The sequence below is a fragment of the Neovison vison genome, chromosome 4 (assembly GCF_020171115.1).
Source record: "Neovison vison isolate M4711 chromosome 4, ASM_NN_V1, whole genome shotgun sequence".
Classification (NCBI taxonomy): Eukaryota; Metazoa; Chordata; class Mammalia; order Carnivora; family Mustelidae; genus Neogale; species Neogale vison.
In genome coordinates, this window is record NC_058094.1 from 27,167,162 (window position 1) to 27,173,581 (window position 6,420).

At 35.1% G+C, this 6,420-nt stretch overlaps 1 pseudogene; it reads left to right on the plus strand.

Annotated features, from left to right (window-relative positions):
- The first annotated feature begins 687 nt into the window (after window positions 1-687).
- LOC122905639 lies at window positions 688-877 on the plus strand (annotated as a pseudogene).
- Window positions 878-6,420: the final 5,543 nt, after the last annotated feature.

The window sequence follows — 6,420 nt, forward strand, 5'->3', positions numbered from 1 at the left end:
AAGAAAAAAAAAAAAAAATGGAATCCTACCTCAAAATAACTTGACAGCCAATATCATACTCCAGATTTGTGAAAAGAAAATTCTTATAAAGATTACTACTTTGATTTAACATTGTCCTTGACAACAGTTCAATAACAATCTCAAGAGTACTTAATACCTTTAAAGTTCTACAATTACTGCTTTTTCTAAAGAAATGAAACTGTTTTAGAAATAGAGAAAATTATAGACTTAGAAAATACCAGAATATGAAAATTCTGAAAAAACATTCTAAGAAAATAGGAGTTTAATAATTCTTCTGCTTATCAGTCAAATATACAAATTAATTGTGTTTATGATACTACGAGGAAGGTAAGGAAGAAGAGGTGACAGCAGTCAAAATAATAGTTTCTTAATTATCTTTGTCAAAACTAAATTATTTCTAAAGAAGCTAATTTTGGCAAGAAGACCCGGATAATCAGGATTTAAAAATTAAATTCTAATAAATTCTTTGCTGTAGGATTCTTTCAGTGGCAAGCATGCTGATGTGCATTCAGAATCCCAAACTTCCTAATTAGAGGAACAGAGTTTTCCAAATGTATCTAGATCTTTGAAACACATATTAACTCCTTGATAAAAGCTAATGTCACCTAAAGTGCCATTAAGGAAATAATTATTTATAAGATATAATGTTTAAAATTTGGATATTCTAGCTTTGCGCAGTGGCAGTATCGTAGCCAATGAGGTTTATCCGAGGCGCGATTATTGCTAATTAAAAGTTGGATATTCTATTATAGAATTTCATGTTAAAATAGTAATGTATAGCCCTTCCAAATCCCTTCAAGTTTTCCCTGAGAAAGGGAACAAATTTGAAGGTATCCAGCTTCTTGATTTAAAGATATATTACAAAGCTATATTAATCAAGACATCATAGTATAGACATAAAAGGGGGCACATACACTACTGAAACAGAATAGAGAACTCAGACACAAACCCGCACATATACGGTCAATTATTTTTGATAACCATATCAAGAATACAAAGTGGGGAAAGGACAGTCTCTTCAATAAGTGGTGTTGGGAAAACTTTACTCCATAAAGTATCTGTAAACGAAAGAATGAAACTGGACCCCTACCTTATACAACTCACAAAAAATTTATTTGTAAGGTTAATTAACTTGTAAAGACTTAAATATAAGACTTATATTTAAGTCTTTACAACCATAAGACTTCTAGGAAAAAAAAAACGGGAAAAGATCCTTGACAGTGGCCTTGGCAAGGATTTCTCTGATAACACCAAAAGCACAGACAACAAAAGCTAAAATAAACAAGTGGAGCTTCATCAAATTAAAAAGCTTCTGCACAGCATGGAAATCAAATTGAAAATGCAGCCGGCACAATGGGAGGAAATATTTGAAAATCATATATCTGATGGGGGCTAATATCCAAAATACATGAAGAACCCATACAACTCAATAGCAGAAAAGCAAATAATCCAATTATAAAAATGGGCAAAGGACCTGAGTAAACATGTTTCCAAAGGAAACACAAACACCCAGAAGATCCATGAAAAGGTGCTCAACCTTACTAATTATCAGGGAAATGAAGATCAAAACCCCAATGAGATCGCACTTCACATGGGCTGGGATAACTATTGTCAAAAAGAGATAATAAATACTGGCAAGGATGTGGAGGAAAGTGCTCCTTTATGCACTGTTGGTGGGAATATAAGAGTATCACCATATGGAAAACAGTATAGAGGTGCCTCAAAAAAATTAAAAAGATAAACTACCATATGATCCAGCAATTTCATTCTCTGGTATGTATTTGAAGCAACTGAAATCAGTATCTCAAAGAGATAGCTGCCTTCATACTTCTTATTCACCATAACCTTTGATGGATGAATGGATAAAGAGAATGCATACACACACACACGCACACACACACACACACAAATATCGTTCAACCATTAAAAAGAAAGTAATTCTGCCAGGCTTTTATCACTGCCTTCACTAGTACTTTCTATTTTACATGGTCCTTGATAATTTCCATGTTTACCTTCACATTAAATGTCTAAATTACATGAACATGACTTCCTCGCCTAGTTTCTACATCAATCCCTGACATACAGGAGGAAATGAAAAGTGCTGCTCCACATTCTAGCCAGCCAGATTTATTTTTTATTTTAGTGGGTGACAGGCAGCTCCGTGTGAGCTCCAACTCAACCTGGGCAGGCAGCATCCTCTTCTCAAAATGCATGCACTTCTGTTTTTCTACTTTTTTTGCCAACATTTAATTTGACAGTCTAAGAATCTTCTTGGCACATGGAAGCAAGATTTGGAAACACAATGAAGTTAATGATATGCTTTCACTTTCTGGAGACAGTTCTGGATAGCATTTTGAAAGCTTCTCAGAAGTTCTAAAATTTTGAATTGAGCTTCCATTTCCTACGTTGGAGTGTTCTACAAGAAACACACAATGATAACGGCTTTCCCTCCTTCCTCTCTCGCTCTTATTGCTCCTTCATTTCTTTTAACTGGGATCTTCTGAACAATGTGTATTCATGTTCTCATCTCAGCCTCTTTTGTGAGGAGAAAAATTAGAAGCTAAGCCTCTGTGACTTTTGGAGGGAGATACAGGATTGATCTTGTTATGAAGACTTATAGGGTGGAGAACTTTCTTCCATTTTCCTCTTGGTTTTAAGTATCATTGCCATGAGGTCTCCCTGACAGCTCTCCTAATGACCTCTCATTTCTATGTATCTGGTTACAGAGTTTCAGATATCACACTTTAAATACAGGAAAATTAAAATAAGGAAATAGGATTTATTACTAAAAAAATAGAGCTAATAAAATATTTGTGCAAAAAATAGATTGGGATTCTATAATGTGACTGCTAATGAGAACTGTGCGAATATATTAGACTCACATTTAGGAGTTTTTCGTCATCTCCCCTTTAATCAGTTTTATTTCTAAAAACAGCAGTAGCTTTACTTTCCTAGACATTCTGTCTTGCACAAGAAAAATCACTGGCTTACCTGTCTTGTTCTCTATTAATTTTACTAAGTCCTATCTCATCTTTTCCACTTTTAATGCCATGCATGTTTATTCCTTTCTAGGCTTATTATCATGTTCTAGTGCAGATAGCTAGGCTTTTATGATTGAACAATTGCTACTAGAATTGTATCCTTCCTTTCAAGCATTTGCTTTCTATATTCTACATAAAAAAAAAATAAAAATTTTTGGAAAACATTTCTGCTTATAGATCACTACCATGATATAAAAAAAAATTGGGTCTCTTCAGCAATTTTAAGGTTAGCTAGTACAGTATGAATTACTCTATAAAGGAAACAATTTCAGGACTCCTAAATCATTCGATATTCCTCTTGAGGGTGTTGTATTTATTAAAACCTTCTCCCACATAGGGCCTATCTACTCCTTTCTAAAGACTGATCATGAAATTGTATTCAAAATCAACTGGTGTTAAATTCGCTGAAATCACTGTGTTGAAAGCACCGATGTAGACATAAAGATGATGTCTTAGTGGTCTTTGGATTTTCTCTTCCCATTCATTTGCCTTGCAATAAATCACACCATCCATGAAGCAGTATAAAATTGCACTTTCAACAGATGAGAAAGAAAGAATGAAAGAGAGAGAGAGAGAGAGGGAGGGAGAGGGAAGGAGGAAAAAGGAGAGAGGAGAAAGAGAAAGAAAGAAATGGTTTACTGAAAGGTTATCTCACATCCCTTCCCAAAAAGCATATGTATTTCTCTGAAGTCTAAGATTACATGTCTAAAATCATTTAGAATTTATCCAGTTAAAAGTGCTGTTTAGGGGCGCCTGGGTGGCTCAAGTTTAAGCCTCTGCCTTTGGCTCAGGTCATGGTCTCAGGGTCCTGGGATGGAGCCCCGCATCGGGCTCTCTGCTCAGCAGGGAGCCTGCTTCCCACCCCCCCCTCTGTCTGCCTCTCTGCCTACTTGTGATCTCTGTCTGTCAAATAAATAAATAAAATCTTTAAAAAAAAAAAGTTCTGTTTATACAAGGAGAGTCCTCTCTAATGCTTAAAACTGCTACTAGCTTACCACTTATATTTTACAAAACCATTTTGGCTCAGGAGTACTTAGTAAAATCTCTAAAGCAGCCAAAAAGACCATAACTTTATCAGTTTTGTCAACACTTATATCCTCAGACATAGACAAGTACTCAGTTCCCAGTGGGCACTCGAAAACAAAACACCTAACTCCCACTTGAATGAGTGCTTCAACCATTAACAAAATAAGCAGTTATTGAAAAAGTGCCAATCCTTATGAGGGTAACAGTGTGCCCCTATTTTCAAAAAGTTCTCGATTCAGTTTAATGATATGCATAATAAAGTATTGGGGGAGGCATGTACTATCTATAACCTACTTTGAAATGGACCAGAGCTAAGAGGGACAAATAGATGGATAATTATGGATAAAACAAGCATAAAAAGATATTAATTATAGAATCTGGGTGGTGTTGCATGGGTCCACATTTCTTTCAATTTTTCATTAGGTTTGAAAATTTTCATAACATGCTAGGGGGAAAAGTGGCAAGAGTGAGATTTCTAAAGAAATCTGTTTGTACCCTCAGTATTCCCTAGATTTGGAAATCCTTAGAAATCCCCAATGACATCTATAACATGTTTATTAAGAATAGAACAAATCTAGAATATCTAAATAGAGACTTCTTTGAAGAATTTATAAGTCTGAATATTTTATTTTCAAAGCCAATGAATTATGTCCATGTTTCAAGATACAGCATTAGTGGGGCAGGAATATAATCCTTCATATGAAATGATTTTACCATAACATTTACATGTTTATAGTCTTCCTTTTCCATTGTTTCACCAAAGTGCCTAAAGAAGGTCATAAATATGAAGTTTTATTTGGTATGGTTGTGCCTTATTCTAACCCAACTTTCATTCTTATTCTAGTATTTATTCATGCAAATATAACCACAGTATGAAGAATTATATTAAGAAAACTAAAATTATATGAATGAATGAGTGACATCTCTTGTGCCCTATGTTTTCCCAGCACCAACCATAAAGCCATTTCCTCTTTTTCTTGGCATTCTTTTTCCATAATTTATGCCATATTTCTGAAGACCTCTTGAAAAAGTTCTCAAACCTGGACACCTACTGAGTCACTGCCAAAGTCCTTACTAGGGGTATTTTGCTATATCAGAGTCATATTTCATATTTATTACTACATATTTTCCTCTACTATATAAAAGACTTGAATTTATAGCTAATGGTTTAGTAAAATTGATTTTGTCTTGTGATGATTTATAATTTTAATTATATTAATAATTTATAAATAACTTGTAATTATTTTCTTTCAGTTGTTATGACTCACACCTCTAACCTGTCCATGGTTTGACTTCTTTGTACAGCTATCCCCATGGGCAAGAAAGTAGCCAAAGGACTGCCTTAGGACAACACCTTGAAAATTTTTTTTAATTCATTCTAAACTTCTGATTTAATACTAATATTTTCTTGCTTCACTATTGAAATAGATCATTTAGCTCCTATTGAAAAATGTATTTCTCTCAACACAACCACAGAAAACTCCAATTCTCAAAATTTTATTTTCTGCCACATTAAAAAAAAATACTGTGCTTGGGTGCCTGGGTGGCTCAGTGGGTTAAGCCGCTGCCTTCGGCTCAGGTCATGATCTCAGGGTCCTGGGATCGAGTCCCGCATCGGGCTCTCTGCTCAGCAGGGAGCCTGCTTCCTCCTCTCTCTCTCTCTGCCTGCCTCTTTGCCTACTTGTGCTTTCTCTCTGTCAAATAAATAAATAAAATATTTTAAAAAAAAAATACCATGCTCATACGGTCACAATGCTACACCAGTGTTTTCCAGCCTTGCCATCTGAAACGAGCTAGTACATTGTCATCATCTGTTCTCCTAGCCATCATTTTTTGAGGCAGACAGGAGATGCTGATTGAGATAAGTAATGAGCTTAGCAATATGTATCAGTTGAGCTACTTGGTGTCAGGGCTGATAATGAAACTGATTTCTTAGAGTTGAAGAATATCTCAAGTCAGAGTGTATGTATGTAAGAGATTTTGTTTCCATATACAAATTTGCTAACGAACCTCTATCACTCTCCAACCTTGAGATTCTAATCCTTACCTAGGACAACTTCACAGACATAGACAAAATAATCTGGGGGACAATAACTTTACATTTCTATAGTTGTACCCTCCAAATAAGCAGATGTGATCCTGAAATAGAATAGGATTCCTCGCCTCTCTCTTCCATGGTTCCTACAACATTCTCAATTAGCATCCAAGAAAATGGGGGAGGGGTTAAATTTAGTTTGCAACTGGAGCTCGAGTATTACTATGTATATAATTAAGGACGTCATCGAGTAGGAGTTTGTTTCCGTGTCTATATAGTGATTAGACATAGCTTTCT